General features: G+C 43.5%; 1 long non-coding RNA gene across 1 annotated transcript; it reads right to left on the bottom strand.

The window, feature by feature from the left end:
- Positions 1–18,853: 18,853 nt before the first annotated feature.
- On the bottom strand, positions 18,854–22,402 carry LOC129207632 (uncharacterized). The gene is made up of 4 exons (XR_008577492.1): positions 22,085–22,402; positions 20,469–20,822; positions 20,259–20,296; positions 18,854–19,598 (listed from the first exon to the last, which is right to left on the bottom strand). It is a non-coding gene; the product is annotated as an uncharacterized LOC129207632 (long non-coding RNA).
- Between the last annotated feature and the right edge of the window lie 381 nt (positions 22,403–22,783).

Below are 22,783 nucleotides of genomic sequence, written 5' to 3'. Positions count from 1 at the left end.
CTCACCCGGAGGCAGGGGACACCGTGAGGCAACATCGGCAGTAAACGGGGTAAAATTCGCGATAGCCCGGGTTTTTATCACTTTCGAGGCGCCAGGTTTTTGTCCGGGAAGCTGTACGTCGGGCAGTCTCAGGTTGCTCCCCCCATCCCTCCCCTTCAGCTGGGGCACCCCCTCGTAAAGAGAGGAGCAGGGGAAATGCGGCACCAGGATCGCTCTGCCCTGGCAGCACACCCCTGGGCGCAGAGAGCGCGGACGCCCGCGGATACTGCGCGCCGTGCCTCGCCCGGGCGCACTGCCTCACCCGGCTCCGGGGGTGAGGGGGAGCCCCATCTCCGGCTGCGGGGGAAGCAGGGAAAGCCCCCGGGGCCGAGAAATGCCCCCCCTTTCTCTCCCCGCGGGAAGGACAGCGGTAAGTGCCAGTCCTTTCCCATCGCACGATCCATGTACAGTTGCATGCATATGTGTGTGTATATATATGTTTTCAGTGTAGTTGTGTCTTACACCAACCGGGACGTTTTCTGGGAGCGGGAGGCGGTTCATTTCCCCAGGAGCTTTCCGGAATAACCGGAGCAACATTTGCCCCTGCTCCTGCGCTGGTGCTCCCCGACTGCGTGCTTAAAAACAACGCGTTTGTTCCTGCTCGTTTATTTTTCTCTTGGTGTGCTTTGAGACTCTCTAACTAAGCTGCCGGTAATATATCTAAATCCCTTCTGGCGTCAGAAGCAAATGGAGCAAATGCAGGCGCTTCTGCCTCTCTTTTTTCCATCTCCTTGACCCGGATGGGAAAGGGCTGGGGGAGAGACACCGCAACGATGTGGACAGAGCGAGAGAGAGAAACATATTTTCTTGAGTCTGGAGAATGACATTTCTCCCAGCAGGAGCCCGATATCCGCGCCGGAGGGGGCGGTGGGTGCCGGGCCCGGCTGCGCGGAGACCTCCCTCCCCGCCGGGGCGGGCGCAGCTCCCGCCGGGAGGAGAGGCAGGTCCGCTCCGCCGGTTTGCCAAGGTGTTGTTTCTCTGGAGAGGCTAATGTGCTATTTCTACAGTAATTCTACACATCGCACGGTAGGAAAAAGGGGTCCGCGTTGCATGAGCACCGGGAAATAAGTGGCGAGAGAAATAGCTCTGCCCGCCACCCGCGGTCTTCGGGGATGCTTGAATTTGCCGGGAGGGGAAGCAGGAGCTGTGGGTGCCCCGCGTCTTTGTTTCTTAGGGAAACCTGGGTTTATTCTCTCGCCAAGGCTGCTAGTAAGAGTGATTAGCGATTTGGAGTAATACTCGCCTCGTCCTGCTTACCAGAGATCGCTCTGGGAGCAGCCCCCCCCCCCCCCCCCGCCCCGAAATGCCCCGTGTGTGTCTGACACTGGGGAGCCCGGAGGGGGGCTCAGAGTCGGACCTTGGTGCCGGGGGGAACCCCGGCCGTCCCGGAGGGGAGATGTGCCCTCCAGCTGCGGTGTTTTGTGGTTTTTGCATGTCTTGGGAAAGCACCTCCGGGGACATGGACACAGCTGGCTAATGAAAGGTCCCTCTCCCGGCAGTGAATGTGTGCCTGCCCCACCAAAACCATCATGCTGCAACCTTTGCCTCACCAGTCGGGTTCTGGGGTGAGGCCCAGGGCTGGGATGGAGGGTTACCCCATAGTCGAGGGGTGACTGCGGTGTGGCCTGATCTGTACAGCTCCTGCAACCACAGCGGTCGGGCTTCCCCTTCTGTCTGCTAGCCATCCTCTTAGAGTGTGGCTTCTCATTTAAAATGGAGAAGCAGCTCTGCAGCTTCTCTCAAGTCGATGTGATGAGTGGTTAGAATAACCCTTGCTTGCTGAGCAGTTCGGCTGGAGGAAAGTCTGAGCTTAACTGTGCTGGGAATTTTCCACTTTCATTTCAGTCACAGAAACTTCTTGTTTCCAATGTGGAAAGTGCTCCAGGCCTCTGTGTGATTAAATTCTGCTGCTGCATTTGGGATGGGACATTGCAGTGACAGAGAGTGAGACTGGGACTCTGCTGGGTGATGACAAGGCTGCAGGCATTGTAATTTGGAGAGTATTCATATGCCAAAGGGTTATCTCTCCCTCTCACTCCTTCCCCACCTCCCCTCTAAGCACGAAGGTAATCCTGGGCTAAGTGCAGTGTTTATATCTAACACTCCTCTGCTCTTTTGAGTCAGTCACACAATTTTGAGAATAACTAGTAAGCCGTGAAAGACAGATTTAAGCATTATCATTCATCCAACTTCTGGTGGCATCTGCATTAAAGACTGTGAATCTCATGTTGATACTGGTTATGATGATTGCCTTATTTGCTGTAACACAAGACCACACGAAACAAGATCAATAAACTTTAAAGTAACAGGGTACCTCTCACTGACAGCTGTGTTCTCTTTTTTCATCCTTCTTCCTTCTGCCAGTCCCAGGATTACAGTTTTAATTTTATGCTTTCCCTCCTTCTCTGGTATCAATATTGTATTTGAATGAACTTACAACCAAACAAGAGCTTCTCTGCTGACAGTCTGTTCTTTAAGGTCTTTTTTACCTTACCAGCCCTTCAATACTAAGGAAGTCCTGTAGTCCTTCCCAGTCAGCCATCTGACCCCTATTGAAGCTTTTAAGAAATCTTCTCCAATTTCTTCTCCTCTTCCTTCAGGTCATGTTTGTCTGCCTGTGAGGATACAAGCCTGCAAACTTTTCCACTGATCTATGGAAAAAAAAAAAAGAAAAATCCCTTCCAGCCGATCATAGTGCATGGAAAGAACAAGTCCCCTTAGACAAACTAGTGCATTAAAGCCACCCGGGTGGTCTGCTGTGCCTAGCCGTGGGCAGAGCTCAGCCATCTCTGGGCTGCCAGTGGGTGTGGAAGCTGCCTGGCACTGGCACGCCTGGAATTTCACGCGTGGTGTCTGACACTTGCACAGTCAAGCCCAGGTTTCCAGGTATTTTCTTCCTGAGCTTAATTCCACCATCGTGCACCAGAGCAAGTAGTACCTTATTCGGCAGTAAGTTTCACTCAGTCTTAGTCATGAAGATGGAATTGGTCCTATAACAACAACAATAATAGCTCTATACCTGCATCCTTTCCAACACTCCCTACATGGCCTCTTCATCACAAAAGCAAACAGGAGCTCCCAGAAAGCAGCAGCAAGTTCAGAAAGATCTGGCTCCTCACCAGTGTGAATTTTGCCAGGTGGTGATTGCTCCAAGAGCTTGAGCTATTGCATATCCTTTCTGGTATTGAACTCCTGGGAAGACACAAACTCTTTTATGTAAAGGAGAACTAAACATTTTTTAAAATAAAGTTATCTAGTGGTTAACAGTACTGACTTTTGTGTGTGCTGCTTCTGACACAAATCTACATAGCCTCAGCTTTCAGAGACCAGAAATTAAAATGACTTAGTCTTCTAGACAAAAAGTCTCTATATTTGATAACAGGAGTGGATTATAGCTCTTGGCTCAATATCTCACTCTCCCTCCTACCCTTCCTTCCGTTCCTGTACTGAAGTCCGTGAGACCTATATGTGGACATTGGGGAAGAGGTCTTGTGTCTATTAGCAGTTACAATTACTTGAGTACCTCAACCTGGTGCAAGGTGGGCCAAGTCAGGCCACGTGTAACAGCTGAATAAGTGGGCACAGCACCTCAGTAGCAGCTTGCTCTGTGCACGAGTATTCATCCCAGGTATTTCTGAAATAATCTTCTGACTTTTTTTTGTTGTCTTCCATTTTGGTCACATCCAGCTCCATATTACAAGGTGCTGAGTAACAGCTTATGAACCCTATCAAGTAATGGCTCCAGGGTTTGTTTACCAACATCCACTAGAGACTCCAGCTTTTCTGTAGAAACAGAAACTGAGCCCAGGCTTATCCAGGTATCAAGCTGTCACATTCCTTGGGGCCTGTAGAGCAAACTGGCCTTTGTGAAGAATGTTTACCATGACTGTAAGGCAGCTGTGTTTAGAGAGTTATTTCAGGAAAGTTCTAGAAATAACCAGCTGGATTTCCATAACAGATTTGTACCTAATTGTAAGGGAAGAACAACCGTTCATCAATCCGAGCTTTGCATCCATCACAGCTAACACAATGAAATGGCAGTGACAAGACTCAAACAAGGATGCAGGGATGTCTTCGGGGTCTAAATGTCACTCAGCTGTAACACAGGTTTTAATTTATCAATTTTTTCAGGATCTGTTCCTGAAACATGAATAGAGGAGCCAATTGGTGTAATCCTGATCTCTGTGCCAGTGATAAGTATTCCTGCTCAGTGGGACTGTCATTAGCTTTCGATTCGTGCCGTGTGAGCGTTGTGCCTACAGTTCATTTTTTTGCAGCTTCCAACTTAGTAGTTTTGGAAAGATACACTGTCAGATTTAGGATACAGGAGAGAGACGGTCACAGAGGCTTATCCCAGCTTCAGGACAGGAGTAAGTTTTTACTATAAGCAATATCCCTTGTGTAAGGAATGATGTCCTTTTCTTCTAAACTGCAGCACCTCTCCATCCCAAACATCTCCTTTTCCATGCCACCTCCGGTACCAGGGGTAGCCAAGCGTAGTGCGTGGAAGAGGACTGAGCAAACCATGAGGGAGCTTATTAAGGATGTGCAATTTACTTTGCACCACTACAGAGCACCGACTCTGGCGTATAGTGCCTTTAACTCTCTCAGATAATATTTATCCCAGGCAGGACAGGTCCTCTAATTGGACAGACAAATAGATTCATTGTGGTTTTGTTTTGCTTGGAGTATTTTATTTATTTTTTTTGCTACAAATAGATTCTCTCTGTCAAAACCTCCTACAGGGTTTGGGGGGAATATTTTAAAGCTTATTTTAATCACCTCCTTTCAAAGGTGAAACTCTTTTCATCTCCTGTAATGAGCCCAAACTTTTAAAATTTTCCAGACCAGAAAGTTGTAGAAATTTCTAAGGTAAGAATTCTTCATAATTCTACCAAATCCTTTGCTTGTTCACTTCCATTCTTATTCTCACTGACAACGAAGAGTCTCATCTCCCTGTGACCTTATTTTCTACTTCTGCTGCTGGCATTTATTTATGACTGAAACATTAAGTTATCATTACAGCAAAACTGGTTAAACTAGCTGCAAACATGCTATTTCGTAACTGAATGAAATATCCAGCTATGGTGAAAAACAGATGAAGTAACTCAGATAAAAGATTTATTTTCTCCATATGACCATAAAGTGCAATATTTTAGAAGCCATAGGGCCAAGTTCTGCCTTATGATTCACCTGCTCTGCTTTCCAGAGAGGGTAGGAGCTACCAGAAGGTATGAAAGAGGATTTGTACTCTATAGCAGATGACAATTATCTTGTAGCTCAAACTCCTGCAGCTTATGCTTTCATTCTGGAGTTCCTTGAGACAGTTCTTTGATTTATGATGGCTGAAATGGTAACTGGTGAACACACACATGCAAAGGAGCCACAGAAACCAGCAGCAGAAGTTTGTTTATGAAGTAAAATTGCAAGTAATTCCCCCGCCCTTAAGTAACTGCAGTTCAAGAGGTGGTGGAAATACTGGAAGGGAGGAAAATTAGTTCTCAACTGTTTGTGCAGGATTTCACTAGGAGGAGCCATACCATACATAATGAATGCACAGAGCTGTTCGCAATTAGTACACATCAGAACTGCTCCCAGGGCAGCATTTTTGCTATTGCCATTTATCTTTTTAATAAACACTTTTCAAATAGATCAGAAGGTAAAATTGACTCAAGTTACGGTGATCCTTTGATTTCTCAGTATGTTATTTTCATAGACTTCGTTCTGCCACCAAGAGGATAGTAACTATAACTACCACATCAAGTACACACTTTAGGTAGGACTGTAGTATTTTGTAACATGTTTCTACATCTTCCTGTAAGTTTTGTACAACAATGACCACAACAGGACATCATCCTGCCTGGTGCTTCATCTGCAGTAGAAACGATAAGCAATAATAACATTATGGGGAGTCAGGAGTGGAAGCATGACTTACTACTTGAGTTCTGCAGATGTTCATCCCTAGGAAAAGCACGGCTGTATCTTTATGGTACTGAAAATGGCACAGAGCCACCCTACTCCAGGTTGGAAAACAGAGGAAAAGAAAGGTGAGTAATGAGACAGAGTGCCTTTAGAAGGGAGATCTCTGGGGTTATTGTCACTGCTGTCTTCCTTCAGGAAGACCAAAAGTCCCTGTGGACTTGTCCTTGTAGAAGACAGCTACAGCTCAGCCTCCTGTTTTACCTCTTGGACTGCTGTGTGCCCCTGACGTGAATAATGCTGTGTGCCTCTTCTAGGTGCAGGAGTAAAGGTCCGTAACTGTCTCCCACTTCCATTTTGAAATTTTTCATCAGGCAAGAGTACTCACTTTTCCAGCCAGAAAATCCTGAAGGCTCGTGGCAGACAGGCGGGAATACCGTATTCTAGAAGTACGGGTGCTGGTATCTAACCCTGCAAGCCACACACCAACATCTTCCAAGGAGTTGAACCTCTGTGGGCAGCTGACCCTACAGAGCACCGATAGATATCGGCGTCAGGAGCCCTTGCTGGGTCACCCCCGCCCACCATAAGGGACTTGTAAAGTCCAGTGGATTCTCCACCAGCATTGTTCTGCATTTCTCTGTCATAGGAACCACAGCTGAAGTATGAACACAGCTCACTGAAGTGTTTACTTTTCAACTCTGTACTGTATCAGGGGTCCAAGTTAGGCTAGTAAAGATTTAAGATGTAAGAGAACAGAAAACTAGTATCCCATTTGCACATTTCCAATGTGCATAAAGGCATAAAGTTTCTTGCATGAGTAGAAAAAGTCACATATATGACTCTTTGAGTCTGTTTTTAAGGAAAAAAATTGGAACTGTCTTCAAAAGTAGCAATTAAATGTTCTCCTTACAGTGTGCTCCTTGCAAATGCAGGCTGGGGTCTTAGATGTCACCCTGCTTAAAGCTACTGTATTAATTCTGTTTGCAGACTGACTCCATTTAGATCTTTGTGAAATGAGGGTGACCCAACTTACCAGCATCGAAGGAGCTGTTGCAAGAATATGAGCAAGGCACTGGAATATGGGAGGGACTGGAAACATTCCTGGGAAGGTTGTAGCCCAGTGATGGAAAATACATTTGTGTTATTATTTTAGCACAAGTGTCTTCTATAACACTAAGGTTTGCTATCAAATGTAATATAAATTGCACATCTGGTTGGAGGAATAAATGCAATAACGCTTCAAAGGCTATCTGTCAGGCTTAAAAAGCAAAGAGATGAGGATTTATTGGTGTTTTTATTATTAGCAGAAAAGCCTTAGGATCTCAAAATAGATCAGGGCTATAGGTAAAAGTGGGTTCTCTCTTCTTTGTTCACCTTAACAGGCAATTAACATCAAGGTAAAACAGGATCATCTGAATGCTAATATGTTGACTGTGTGCATTTGGATATTTTTAGCTTAATTAATACATAGATGAGAAAGAAAAAGCCTGTAGAGAAAAATACGCGTTACAGGCATATTCCTCGTCTTAAATATTTCAGACAGTGTGCCATTCTGGAGATACTATTTGCTTAAGAAACCGCAGTCTTATCCTTTTCCAGCTTTGCAAGACCTTTGGGAAGCAACAGTGGGCTGCTTCTGTGCAAAGACTTAGAACTAATGTCTGTTTGCAATAGAACGAATGATGAAGGAAATAGGACCTACCAAAATAGATGTCTTATAAAATTATAATTTGAGGGAGTTGGGATAAAAATAGCACTTCTAAATTGGCAAATCGAAGGTGACTTGAAGACACACACATAAGATTTTCTGCCTGAGTTGCTGGTGACTTCAGCCTCCTTTCCAGAAGAACATTGTTCCGCGCAATGCTGGTTAAAGCCTCGCAAGAGTCACTGTGAGATATTGGAGGGACCTGTACAAATCCTGGCCGCCTCTTTCTCCTAAAAAGTGTGTGCAAGAGCTTCTCTTTTGCTCAGTCAGGGCTGGGTTGAATCTTTCATGGAATTTAAATTAAATTCTTATGGCAACCTCTGTATTGAATTTATAACAAAATCTGACCCATGCCGTGTTAAAGTGAGGACATCCTTTGTTTTGTTGGCTTATTGCCTAATTACTAAATACAGAAATATTAAGTACAAATTTCATGACTCATACAATATTTCAAAATGATGTGTACTGTAAAGTCCCATTTCCATCTACCACATTGGTGCTTAACTCACTTTCCATTATTCCTGAGGCTATTAATGTCAGTAATTACAGGAGGTAACATGTCTAATATTGACTGTATTGTGGAATAAAGTGATGTTGAGCTGCTAAAGTGTGTTTTATATTAAGTACAAAAAGCTTCTGATACAGTTAATGTAACTATAAATCTTAACTCAAATGCTTATATGTCTCTTTTATGACCTGAATAAACTCTGAGGTAGAAGCAGGGCAGCTGAATAACCGCTCGCTGCCAAACCGCATATTCAGCTGAATATGCACTTACAATATCCTTTTCATATTGAATAATAACAGAAAGACAGAAAAGGGGCTGAATATTTTCTCTAAATGAAGTATTTTTTTTCCAGAACACCGAGTTTAATGTCAAAAAAATTCCCTGAATAAACATGAACTTTAGAATCATAAATATATAAATAAAATATAAAACAATCAAAATAGTGTGGGTCAGTTTTTGTCTTTGGTTTGGTTTTTTTTCAGTGGAATCTGGTCTATGCTTCTGATAAGAGGTGCTCTACGGGTTTTGATGCTTTAAATATCAAAGGTCTGGGCACGCTGTGCCGTGCGGAATGCGCATCGCTCTGCCCCTTTGGAAGGGCTGCTGGGCTGCCTTGGGTGCTGGAAGCGCTGGTGCTTGCCATCTGTGCAGGCTGCCAGAGAAAGGCCAGGCCACGAGGGCAAGGGACATTTTGGGAGGCTGTGCCAGACACAGCTGGTAACGTGACTTGACCTGCCTTGGTGCTTGTTGCACTTGCTGATACAAAACCCCTGAGCACAAAGCCCGAGCAGGAAAAGCGTGCGCCGAGGACAAGGTAAAGGACCAGGACTGAGGAGAAGGTAAAGGACCAGGTAAGGCCCTGCCAGGGCTCAGACTTGCCATCCCCAGGTGTCGTGGCAGCCACGAGTCCCTGAGACATCAGTACGTGTTTGCTGAGGTTTCAGCCCAGGCGCCTGCAGTGCGAGGGTGGCTGCGGCGTGGGAGCCTGTGGGGTGAAACAGGGGGCAAAACAATTTGACCCAGAAAACCCAAGAGTTAGACGCAAGTTGCGCTGAAAATCACAGAACTGAGCCCAGAAAGAGATCAACTACCAGAAAGCACAAGCCCTACTTCAATCAATTCCCACCGAAATCAACTGCTTTGAATGGGAAGTTCTCCTTAAAGACCTTCAGTACAATATGACCCTTTAATATTAAGCATGTCAACATTTAAATTGATGATGCTGATTTTTTTAAAACTATTTACAAGGGGAGTATTTCCCTCTGAATATGTAATAAATCATGTAAGACATCTTTTCATTCCATTCCCCTTTAAAAAGAAATATTTGGTAGTTTAAAATGTTTAATGTAGTGAAAAATCTAAAGGGAAAAATAAAGCATCAATAGGCTATTTCAGCAGCAGAAACCATTTGGGACCTGCTTAACCTCCTAAGCTCTTCTCCAAATTTATTTAGAAAGGGGCATATAAAGAGCTCATCACTTTCCATCTCCATTTTCATGTGTGGAGCATATGAAATAGTTTAGCTTCGTACTCACACTCCAAGCTGATATTGACGGTGGGCTGAAGTAACTTGAGATCAGTATTTCTTCCTCCTTATGACAGTTCTGGAACATTTGGATGACTAATTACCTTGTTACTAGTCAGCATTTTTTTTTTTTTATATTTGACTTTATTTATGAATGTACATGTCTATAAGGGTAAGAGCCACACACATAGGATACCATTTTAAAACAGAGGATTATTACACAGCCACGTCCCTGGACCTTCCCAGTGCTTGGGATAGGAAAACTACACAGGCAAGAGAAACTTTTACTCATGTCCAGTGCTTCATCCTGTCCTTTGCTCAGTACGGACCAAACTGAAGGACTGACATGAAGATGTGATCAAGATCTTCCTCAGTTGAGTGCAAACCTTCCCCTGACTTCAAAGGTTAATGGACTAAACTTCAAAGCACAAACAGAGGTTATGGGGCATCCTCAGTTTAAATCACATTTGTAATTAATAAATCTGTAAGAAAAGGTTCTTCAAAACCCTTCCAAACATAACACCCAAATTCTGCTTATGCTGAGGGACTTGACATAGCACTCCTTTTTTGCAGACGATGCTCCCACTACTGTCAATAACCAACCAAGAAAAACTGCAGATTTAAAACATAGATGAATTATAAGCATGTGTGTCAGTGGCTGGCTGTGTCTGCATCTGTACCAGTGTCTCTGTGTATATATATTTATTTACTTACCTTTTGTGTTGAAGATAAAAACTTTTTACCATACCCAAACTTTAAAGCATTATTTCTAAAAGCTGAACCCTATAAAGAGCAGCATGTGCCTCCCTGCCCCATCTTTCTATTTCTTCTTTCAGCAATGCCCGGCTTGGCAGACCCTTGCAGGAGTATCTGTTCTGTGTTCTTCAGAGATCGCTCAAAAAGAAATCCAGGCAGCAACCCCACCTCTCTGCCCTCTCTTGCAAACCCCCGCTGAAAGCTCGGTGAAAAGCTACACGCCACTGAAACACAGCATCGGCATTAACACCGCGTGCATAAGCATTTATCCAGCCAGAGAAAATTATGTTCCCTGAAAAACTGATTGCTAGCTTCTATAGGGTTGAGTCACATTAACCTGACAGACTGCTTCCAGAAAGAGCAGCATAGCTATAATGGTAAGAAATGCCTCGTTTATTTATGGTAAAAATGTCAGTGGACCCTCCTGAAGGGATGTAATTAGAAAAAAAAGTAGCTGGAGTAGGGAGGGGAGACATGCTGGATGATGACAAGTGGTTTTATCCCAGTGGAAGGTTTTTTTACTTCAGCACTTCTTGGGAGGCTCTGTGGCTGCAGGAGAACAAAAGCGGAAGAAGAAAATGAGAGAAATACAGACCAGGTATCAAGCGTGACTAGAATGCAGCTGGGTGAGGAAACAGGGATAGGGCTTTGAAAGTAAGCACATGGGCACAAACCTGGTGCTGAGGCTGCATTCAGGAGGTGGAAACCTGGGTCTGGGCACCTAGGGGGAATGGGACGTGAAACCCAGATGGGAGAAACAGGCACCTTCAAGTAAGAGGCTGGCAGAGAGAAAGGATGAGTGATCGGGACTGGCTGGGAAACAGGGAGAGAGAAAGCAGCGGCTGGAAACAAGGAGCCAGAGCTGAGGGAGGAACGGGACGGGGACAGAGATGGTTAGAGGGGAGTAAGACAGAGCTAGAGGAGGAAAAGGTTCATTAGAGACTACAGCCCCTTCTCTGGTCGTTCCAAGGCAGGGAAAGGAGCATGAAGGCCCTGGGTCATGTCACTACTCTGGTCTCAGCCCCTAGGAAAACTGTCCTCTGGTCTGCAGAGAATTTGGCAACTTAGTACTGCTACAAATTACTCTATTAACTCAGAGGGCAGAAGTCCATGTGGAGAAGCTAAGAGCTAACCCCACTAGCATGAGGCATAGAGGTGTTAATATGATGCCACATAATAGAATTTTTGTTTTTCCACTTTGCTTCATTAAGAACCTAGGAAATTACCTACAAACACTCTCTTAAAAGAACTCTGTGAGCTGCCAAAGCAAACATGCAGAAGTTGGAAAGTGCCAGAGCTGAAGTTATCTGTGCAGGTTTTTTCCCCCTTTTCCACATATGCATTAGGAATAGAGAAAGCCATACTCTTTTCCCACAGAAGATGTGTCAGCCCTGGGTCCTGCTCAAGATGAGTCAGGGTTGTGTAATGAGAGATTTTTAGCTCCCTATTCATCTGTTGCAGGTTGAATGGTGTGCTTTGAATACAGTTGAGGAGTTGGGGAAAACAGCGATGGCTATCTTGCACAAAGCTATTGAAAGCCAATCTGAAGAACTGGATGCACCCCTCCTTGCCTGTGCCACATCTCTCTTATAGGACATCAGTAAGTTCTTACATCACATTTTGCACACATGGTCTCTAATTGCATGTTCCCAGTTATACGGATACCTGACTTCAAAACTCCAGGGTCTGATTTGGAGAAGTGCTGAGCACTCACAGCTGCAGCAGGACTCAATGGGAGCTCTGCTCTGAATATCTGAAGAATTACATAATGGTAAGTACCCTGACAAATTAGGTCCTGGAGTCTTAAATTGGGTACCCGAAATCACTGCACCTCTCTGTTCTTCTGTTTTCCAGCTGTAAAATGGGGATGATAATCATAGAGGCAATCTGAAAATAAATACACATTTGTGAACTGCTAAGAGACTACAGTCATTAAGACCATGGGAAACTTCCCAAATTAAATTAAAAAATCTTTCTTCAGATCAAGATCGACCGGTCTGTGGTAAATAGGGGTTTAGGCCACATGTTAAACACATGGAGAAAGCAAAATATTGAATGGCTTTTCAATAAATGAATGCCACCCATCCTGAGCAGTGAATGAGGCCAGGATCCTGTGGGAAAGGCATGAAGTAGTCATGTGTTTAAAGATGGCATCACAAGCATGCATATAGAGGGAGCACATTTAGACTGCACGCCCCTAAGACTGGCTATTCAAACTGCTGCACACTTACTGTCACAACAAAAATTGTTAATATGATTTCTGTGTCTGGAGGCTTAGGGATAATAGATGCTTCAGAATTGTCTTTTGGGGGAGAGATTTTCTGATTGAAATCAAGCTAAATATTGCATATATATGTTATTAGCCAACCCTAATCCAGCTCAAAAAAAAAAAAAAAAGAGTATGTGTATATACTGTTACAAAAACCTAATAGGAACTGGGTGACTGCCATATATTACCTGGCACGCTGAAACTGTAAAGTCTGCTTTCACCATCAGAGTGTGACTTATCATCTGGAAGTGATTTAGTTGTGTGGTTACCTTTGGACTGCAGTTCTTTCTGGTGCTTTACTAGCAAGCAAATAACGATGGAGAATAAGACTTTAGCACTATCAAGTAAACAAATAATTGGGCTGGAGATTTCAAAACCAGAGGTGAGAAGTGATTTTGAGCTAGTCAAAACTCTGCAGGTTTTATCCTCCATGGTTGTTATTAGAAGTAGTTACAAAATCCAGATCTCTGCCCTCCCTCGCTCCCAGCCCCCCCTTCCCTTTACTACGTGGTATGCAGGGAACATTGCTTGAAATATACTGCCACTCAGCTCTGCACAGTCCATGTCCATAAATTGAGTTTGTTTTCTGAAGTAATTTGCACAGTATAGATCTATGTTCTCCTCTAAGTGCACACACCTGTAATTTCCATCAGCATCACTAGGAGCTACTTGTACGTAATGAAGGGAAAATACGTGCCACACTGGGCACTTCACACGAGAATCTCCAAATGGGTTACCTCCCTCTGACTAAAAAAAGCCATGAAAAGCACCTCTGATAAATTTCCTATGACTGGTTCACATGGCAGGTGGCCCTCCATTAGAAACAGAATAGTTATACCTGACCTCCCCGCTATTTCTGAACCAGGGACAGAAATTTCAAGAACATATCAGCCTGAAGGTATTATTCTGTGTGGGATCACAGCTTTCATATCCACTGCATCCCAACATGCTTTTGCAGAGTTAACATGCACTGTTCGTTTAGCAATAAATAAATGCAGAAGTAAGGAGAAATTAAAAGGTGATAACAACTGAGAAGATATTTACTCATAGTCAAGGTTGAACTAGGTTGAAGTGGAGGGATACTGGAAGGCATTTCAGGTGCAGGAGCTCCAGGGGAGTTTACACAGTACCCACTGAGGTGACAGTGTAGGAAGGACCAAAGGGGATGCCTTCCTATGTTAGCAGGAAGAAGGGAACGAAGAGGGGAGAGTGTGATAAAGACAGAGAGATGAGGCTAGATTATTAAAATAATCTAGATTATTTTAAATGTGACATATCACATATTAGTCTTTAGTACCTTTATAAACCCCCATTCTCATGTACTCACTAGAAATTGTGTGAGAGGAGCATCTTAGACTACCCCAGGGGGAAAAAAACCCCAAAGACAGTAAAACTTGAAAGATGTTACAGACACAAAATGCTGATATCACGTTTTCTGAAAGTATTTGCAATTATTCAGTAGAAGAAAAAAAAATATCTTTGGTTCAGATCATATTTTAAGAGAAATTTCTTCCCCAGGAGGGTAGCACAGTACTAGAATTCATTACTCAGGCTGCAGACTCTCCATCCAAGGAGGTTTTCCAGGCTGAGCTAGAGGGAGTCACAGCTGCCCTGGCCTGCTGCTGGGGATGGTGGGGAGCGCTGACAAGGAGAGGGACAGAGCCCTTGTGGTCCCCTATTTATGTGGTCCCATAACCAGCAGTGGTGAGGGGAGCGGGGACCCTGCCTTTTGCTCTGTGGAGGCCCCTGTCTGGCTCTGACACCAGCAATCAACAAAAAAAATTACTTTGAAATACACTCTGTGAGAAAGCATTGCAGGTCACGGGAGGAGAGTTTGATAAATTTTAGCTAATATGTTTCACATTTGCTTTCAAAGCTATGGCTAATGAGTGAATGGAGAATAGGTTCAAAACCATCAAACTGATACAGTTTTGGAAAGTATTTAAAATAGGTCTGGTATTAATGAGGTGTCCTTGAGACTGGCAGCACTAGGAACGGTAATGCTGTTTCAGGAGGTCAGGGATGCCAGGCGAGATAGGCAAACGGGTGCATGGTCTGTGAATCCCACGGGGCTTGCGTGGGAAATGCTTCCTTACAGAAGAGATTTCAGCTGCTCCTCACCTGCCCAGCAAGAGAAGTGTGGGCATGCAGGGGATTTAGGCCCAAATGCAAGAGGTACGTTCAGGGTCAGGTACCAGCTGTGAGGGTATGGAGCCGGGGTGTTGTGAAAGCCAGGGATAGGCGCTGCTGGACACAGAAGCTTAAAGGTGCAGAAATGCACTTACACGCTCACAGCCTTTGGTAAGTCCTGCTCCACATAGCTGATATTTAATATAAATGTGTTCTGGGACAATTTTTGCATAAATTACTCCTATCCTTATATATGCTAATGCCTCCAACATCTTGGGATATGCTCTTTTTTAACTAGCTGCATCACTTCTTGTAGGAGGAATGGGTGTGGAGTGCAGCAGCATGTTGTGGTCAGCAATTATACTATTCATATCCATTTCTTAACTAACAACCAGACAATAGCTGAGTAATGCCCAGAGTAGCCATCCCAGCAGCAGACTCAGCATGTACGATGCGGTGTCCTGGTAAGTCCAATGCAGCTAGCAGAAGAATGAATGACAACAAAAATGCATTCAAAAAAGTCTTGCAAAAGGACCAAGAAAATCGGTGACCTGGATTTCTGTTGCCTCTCTCCAGAGCCATTCAGAAGGTTTACACTCCATTTTTTTCTAAACACCAGGTCCCAGTCCACTGGCCACTGGGCCCAGCATGGTGGCACAGCCCTGTAGACCTTCCAGCCTCTGACCTTGTGTGTCCAGCACAATCCAGAGCCAGGGAAACATTATGGCATGATGAGCCCAGCGTGTGAGACAGCAGGCCCAGTGAACTGGTGGGAATGGAGCCCAGTAAATCTCACATCCAGAGCGTGAGCCTTACCCTGTGCATCTGTAACTGTCAGAACAAGTAGGATTTTGCTTCCTTTTTTTTTTTTTCAGTCTCTCAAAGGCAGATTTAGTTTATGCAGGAGAGAGAGCAAGTCGGATTTATGGCCAGGTTTGGACAGCGATTTGCACGGTCTAAAGTACTAACAAGTGACATCCCATCAGCTGAGCTGCCACAGCTGAGTGTACGAGCGCTCTCAGCACACTCCAGCTGCAAGAGACGATGTGTTAGGTGCTAAGACATCCTCATGGATATGTTGCAGGGCTTCAGCAGCAAACAAAGAGCTGGAAATTCTTCCATCCTTCCCAGCATTAGAGAGAAGAGATTGTCAGGTACAAGGAGACACCTCATTTATGACTAATTGAATTGTGATGGGATTTACTTTATCCTGCAGATCCAGAGAAGATAAGGTGGTTTAACATATCTCCCCCACCTCTTACCCACAGGTACATTTTAAATTTATTTTAGTTACAGAGCCAGAACTGAATCTTTTATTAAGTGGCTTAAGAGAACTACAGAGCTAGCAATATGGGGTTAGCTATTTCTTAGGGGGAAAAAAATATCCAAGCTCGACACAATGCAGATACTTCCAACTCTCTTACATTTTAGTGCTTTCAACATCTATGTAAGGTATTGTGGCTGACATACCCAGAGATACTTTTGGTGAAGACAATATGTTTATACATACAGAAAGTGACCGAAGAGGGCTGATGCCACAGATTTCCTTTGTCGCATTAATATTTTAGGGCAAAGCCTGATACTTAAAACATTTGCCCTAATTTGCCTGAAGCACAGTAACTACATGTAGCAGTGTGTAAGGTTATGTCTAAACCACTTCTTGCCCCCTTCCCTGCTCCAAGCAGGAACTGGCTGATACCGTAGGAACACCTGTGTGTTGCCAGCTTCTGCACTTTTAGTGACCAGTGAAACTTCCAGACGTGTCCTTTCTGCACTTTTTTATTGGTTAAGTTCACAGAAACCCCACTTAATTATTGCATAATGCCTTCATGAATCAAGCTTTTACTGAGCAATTCAAGTTGCAGTAAAATAAGTGTGCTTCATATGTTAACAATTACAGGCTAGATTTATAAAAGCATCACACACTGTTTGCATTGGCTTTTCTAACTACTTTATTCATAAAACAGTGTTAATGCACCTAAAATAAATTCACCTTCCTTCTGAAACTCATTAAACTCTTGTGTCTCTGCACAGATAACTCTTTAGTCACCGCCGACCCTAGGAATGCATCATGTAAAATAAAGGCGGTATGTTCCTGCTCATATTTTTTTTTTTACTGTTGAACCAGGCAGGTGTGTGAGTTGGACATGGCTGGAGCCAGGTCTACGCTGCGTCTCACAGGGTTTGAAGTTCCAGCCATGAGGGATCATCCATGGTGGACTCAGTCCTAAAGAGCAAAAGGGTGAATTACAGCAAGGATCTAGCCTGCTATAAAAGGACACCAAGAAGAATTTTGCTTTGAAATTCTAATCTAAGCTGCGAGTTCAAATTTGCTTTGCTTCCACTGGCTTCAATGAATGTCAGCTGTACTCACACAGCTGTAAAATGCTATTTATACCTGCAAGTCGAGTGGGGTCAGAGCAACATAGAACATAAGAGAAGCCAGCGCGTTGCCTTGCTGTAAGTGAAGGCAGAATTATCTGCAATACAAGGCAGGCCCCTGGCAACGGAATTTTACAAATCACTTTTCATCTGGATGGAAACTCAAATTAGATTTATTTTGTTAGAAAAATGTATTTTTTTACTTAGCGTAATCTGACCTTACAAAAGTAATTTTCGATTTTATGCTAATAGACAACATAATTTGCTTTCTAACTGTTTTCTTGTTCCTTTTTTACAAAGTTTGTTTGTTTGTTTTTTTAACAGGGACACACACATATATAAATTTATTTAACATTTTGTAGAACATGATTTGTAAAAGAGGCAGTGAGGAAGAAGTTGTTGATGAAGAGGACTCTGCATAAGCAGCACCACTGCTTTTTGACTCAGCCTTCCTCTGCAGATCCATAGAAACCGTAGTGTTTCTTACCAAATACCAAGTGAATTTTGTGATTGGAACATGTGATCAGCTTGGAAAAAGCGTGTTTTTGTGCAATCTGTTTCCTGCCCAAGTACAATTTTGCCTTTGGCTAAACTAGCACCACAAGTCATAATCAATTAAAGTTCTTATTTTTCCTTTTGGAACTGAGCACTCAAGCTTTTCGTGTGAAAGCCTTAATGGTGGGTATATGTGTAAGTGTGAATGTTTTCCTATGTCATTCATATTAATGAAGGCCTGCAGGTGTATTTGGAACACATTTTCTGAAGTAACTTGCAGAAAATATTTTTTTTTCTTTTCTGTTTCTTTCTGGAGACACCACCACCACCCCCCACTACCACCACCCCCCCAGCATCTGCATATAAAATATAAAATTTTGTGGACAATCTGGAATTCCATACCCCCAATCAGACCATGAACTTGTACCTAGCTTAATCTCTTCTCTGGAAAAATGCTCCAGGAAAAGACTCAAACCATTTATTCTACATTGCAGAAGAAATACACTGCTAAATGGGGCATAGAAATACTTCTTCGGATTGACCTAATCAAAACGAATTTGTTTCATCTTTCTACACTTGAGTAATAGATGTGACAAAGCCACTGAATTATTTGGCTCCAAGACTAGCTGAAATTTCTCTTAATGGTGAATACGAGATAAATGTTACAAATGTGGCTCAACCTTGAGCAGCAAACTGAGAATTCCCTATTAATAGATGATAGTGCAGTCACTCTTGTTGCCCAAATTTCTGAGGTTTCTGAAATAAAAGCACAGAAATCTGATAGGAAGGCACACAATATTTTCCAGAATGTGTAATCCCAGAGAACTCACCAAGCTTACTGAAGTCAATTGAGAGATTTTTCATCTTTTCTCTGGGATTTGTGTCAGTGTTCACATTTTCCCACAAGCAGTGTGATTCAAAGCCTAGGGCCACCTCTTCCTGGACTGTTAGGAAATCTTAGACCAGGAATTTGGAGGGAGTAACCCAAAGGTTACCTGGTGCGGTTCTTCTGCAGACCATTGATAAAACAAGATTCACTGTGTTTAAAACCCAGAGATTGACGAGGAATTAAATTCCAGTCGGAAGCAAAACAGCAAAATGAATCTCCCTCAGGAAAGTTGAGATTTAATGGCGATTTAACAGCATTTACAGGTTGTAACCATGACCTCAGTGAGCTAGGCACTCTACAAACACAACTTTCTTAAAGCCATTGCAGAAACACTCTTACTTTAGACTGCCCAGGCTGGAGCGCCATGCCTGTATGTGCTCTTCCTTCAGCGTTGGCTTTTGTTGGGACACACAACTGGCTCCTGCTTCCCTTCTTGGTTCCAGTTGTGTTTTAATGGGCTTCATGGTTTCCTGATCTCACAGTACGCTGAGTTAGTGGTGCTACATTTACTGGAGCATTTAAAAGCATGAGGAAGAACAATTCTGCACTAGATCAAAGGCCCAGCCACCCCAAAGTATCATGTCTTCAGCAGTGGCCCAGGATATTTGTGTGTGGAAGAGAGAGCTCATGTCACAACATGTACCCAGAATAATCTCCAGATCTTGAACAATCTTTGGGTTAGGAGCTCTCTGCCAGAGGTGACGTCTTGTATTTAATAATGACCATAACTTACCATGTAAGAAGGATTTACAGAGTTAGCTATGAGCATTTGCAGACAACTTGTGGAAAAATAGCACCATGAAGGACTCTTCTTTAATATATACAACGCTAGCACAGAAGAGACGGATGTGTGATGATCAGCTATATGTCAAATGCTCCCCTTCCTCGGGATACACTTTTTTCTTTACAGTCTTTTGCCTCACAAATGTCTTGTAGTGGTAAAAGCAACATCAGCATACTCCATTTCGTCTTTCACTGCGATGCAGGAAAATCCATTTAAACATAAGAAAAAAAATTACTGTGAGTGTAGTCAAAAAAGGGAACAGGTTGCCTGGAGACACTGTGGATTCTCCACAATGGAGATATCCAAAACCCAAATGGACATGGCCCTGAGCTGACCCTGCTTTGAAGAGTGGGGTTGGCCTAGGTTTGGACTAGATAATGTCCAGAGGTGCCTTCCAAGCTCAACTAGTCTGTGATTCTGTGGCCTTGCAAAAAAAAGGGAATTAAAAAATGGGACACATACCAAAAGTTTGGTACCTTCTCCCCACTCATTTCAAATTTTCTGACCCCCACGAGAACAGGGAGAGTAAGGCCATGTCACCTACACTTACAGACCTACAGACTTTGATTACATGGCCATAACAAATTCCTCCATTGTCAGGGCAATCTATAACTGAAAACTCGCACCAGAAGCTGTTCAAATGAAACGTACACTTGTACATTTGTGACTGCATACTTGCACTTTGAGAATCAAACTTACAGATGAAACACCTTGTTTTGAAGCTTTTCTCTCCTTCCAATCATGAGAACCCTGTCTGTGTCCTCCAAATTAATGTCATGCCTTAACACTGTAACTGTGCTTATTTCCTTCTTCCCATCCTATTCTGAACAGAAATCAACAGCAAAACTCACCTTGACTTCAGGGGACTTCAGGGCTGCAGCAGAACCTTCTGAAAAAAAAAACCAAACAAAACCCTGAAAAGCTTAAATTCGACACTGTGGTAGCTTTTTTGACAAATCATTTTTAACACAATAATGTGATTTTTTTTGTTGTTTTTTTGCATTGGATTGCATTGCATTATTCCACATGATTTAGGGAAACATTGGGGTAAAACATCTTACCATTTCTTGTGCCTCTAATATTTTCCAGCCCACCATCTTCAGGTGGGTTTGCAACAGTCATGCAACATATTTCCACATCGGTACTGGTGAACCTGACATGTCTGTGCATAGCAATTGTGATAACTGCAGGTTTTCTGTGTGACTCCAGGGTCCTTGCGAGCTGCTGATTCTGTTTGGGAGGGTAGAGCTCAGAGCAGCTCAGCTACAGGGGCTCCACACATACATACATATGTTTATATGTATGTGCTGCATTTCTTAAGGACTTGTCAAAACTTTGCAGTCTTGTGATGAATGTCCAAAACCCCCAACTATAGTTACTCCTTTCACACACGGGCAATGGCTGTATGATTTAGACTGAAAGAAAGAAGGCAAAATATTAAGAAACATTTTTAAAACCCACTATTTATGGTGAGTTTTCTTTCTATGCGGGGAACAATGAGTCAGAACCCTTTTACAGTTTCTTACACCTGAGCAGAGATTGGTAATTTACAATCCCACTGAACCGGCGGAGGGTTTATACCCACTTTGAACAGGCACACAGGGTTTCTACAGATGGGAAGCGCCGAACATGTGAGCATCCAATCTCCGCAGCAAGAAATACAGCCCAAGACACAGCTATGTTAGTGGTGCGGGAGCCAGGAGAGCCTGGACCACTGCAGTTGCTTCAGATCAGCCAAGTGCTTTTACTCATTGAGCAGATGCTTCAGAGTTTTACCTCTAGAGGGGGGTAGATACCTGCGTACAGCTTTTCGGCTGTGGCAGGGACAGCTCAGCCAGAGCTTCACTGTGACAGCATCTTCTGTTAAATTCCCTGTAAATGTTCCTGAATCACCTGGCAAATACACCATAGTTTTGCCGGAACTGGGGGTGCTGGTTTGTAGCAATCCTTGCTCTGATACCAGCTGGGGACTCTTTGGCATCGCTTCGTTTTCTGCTTAGAGTGCGACTGCAGGCTTTGAAACTGGGCAGAGCTGAACAGGGGGACAATGAGTTATCCCCATAATCTGCTCACTTACAATTGCTCCTGTGCTGTCCTCAGAGCCCCCCTTTGCTGTGACACTACCGAGGCCAGAAGGCATCTTGCCATGCCATCAAGGGCAAGCCAAAAAAAAATGAGGTTAAGACACCACATTTACTGCATGGCTGCTTGCCTACACAGGTGCTCTGGGAGTGAGGCGTTGAGATAAAAATTGGGATTCTCATGAGCAGAGAAAGCAGAGCAGAGATGTTGCTCCTGTGGGAAGGTCTGTCCCATGGCTCCACTGAAATCCCGAGTGTCAGTGATGTAAAAGATTCTGTTGATGTGGAATATAAACAAAAGTAATGAATATAAATAATTCCTCTTGCCTTCCTCATTCCTGCCTGTCATTCAAGAGATAAGGGAACAGCATGACAGCTAGTATGAATGTTGTATATAAATGATCTCCAGATGGAAAAGGAATTTAGCCACTTATTTGGAGTTTCCAGATGTTTGGAAGCTCTGGACAACTCACGTGTGTACATTAACAGTGCAGACCATGCGTAGGGTGTCTGGAGATGAAGTGCATCTCTGCTGCGCCATTGACTTATCCACTTACTACAGTAAGTCTGATGTATTCACAATGTGCTGAACGTACCGTGCACAGGCTGGTCATATACACACCAGCTGCTCAGCCGAGCTGCTCAACCCTGGAAGTGCTGGACCCAGGAGCACCTGCTGCACAGCACCTGCATCCATGCTTCAGACCTGGATTCCCCCAGCAGAAGGAAAGGTCCTCCATTTCCAGGCAGTGGAAGTAGCAGATCTTTTGGGGGGGGTCTGTCTTGGCCGTGGGGAACATTGCTGGCTTGTATTTGCTTGAGATCCCAAGCTGAACCATAGGTTATTGGTGATAACAGCCAATATCCAAAACTAGAGATTTGCAGAAGCTGAAGTTACTGACATTTTTTTCCACCTTTTTCTGCCCCAGGGAAAAAGAAAAAAAAAGAAATATTGAGAGAAACATATTTTTTAAAAATTAAAATCAGAAATTTTTTTGCCTCTTCAAGCAAAGAAAGTGGATTATGTATATTTTAGTTAGAATTTAGAAACTCCTGCAAGGTACAGTTTTAAAATAAATAAATATTATACCATGTAAAACATCTTGAAACCATGGAAAGAGTTATGCTGTATGTGAAAGTACATCAACAAATTATTTTTCTATTGACACACCTCTACATTAAGAAAAATCTTACAGTGAAAGATAGAAAATTTAGCCACAGTCTCCAAGCTTTGTGAGCTTACAAATACTGTATTACAAAAATATCAGTAACATGGTTAAGTTCTGTAATATCCT

Source organism: Grus americana, chromosome 5 (assembly GCF_028858705.1).
Source record: "Grus americana isolate bGruAme1 chromosome 5, bGruAme1.mat, whole genome shotgun sequence".
NCBI classification, from domain to species: Eukaryota; Metazoa; Chordata; class Aves; order Gruiformes; family Gruidae; genus Grus; species Grus americana.
The sequence above is the reverse complement of the archived record's forward strand: the minus strand, read 5'-3'. Positions and strand labels throughout refer to the sequence as shown.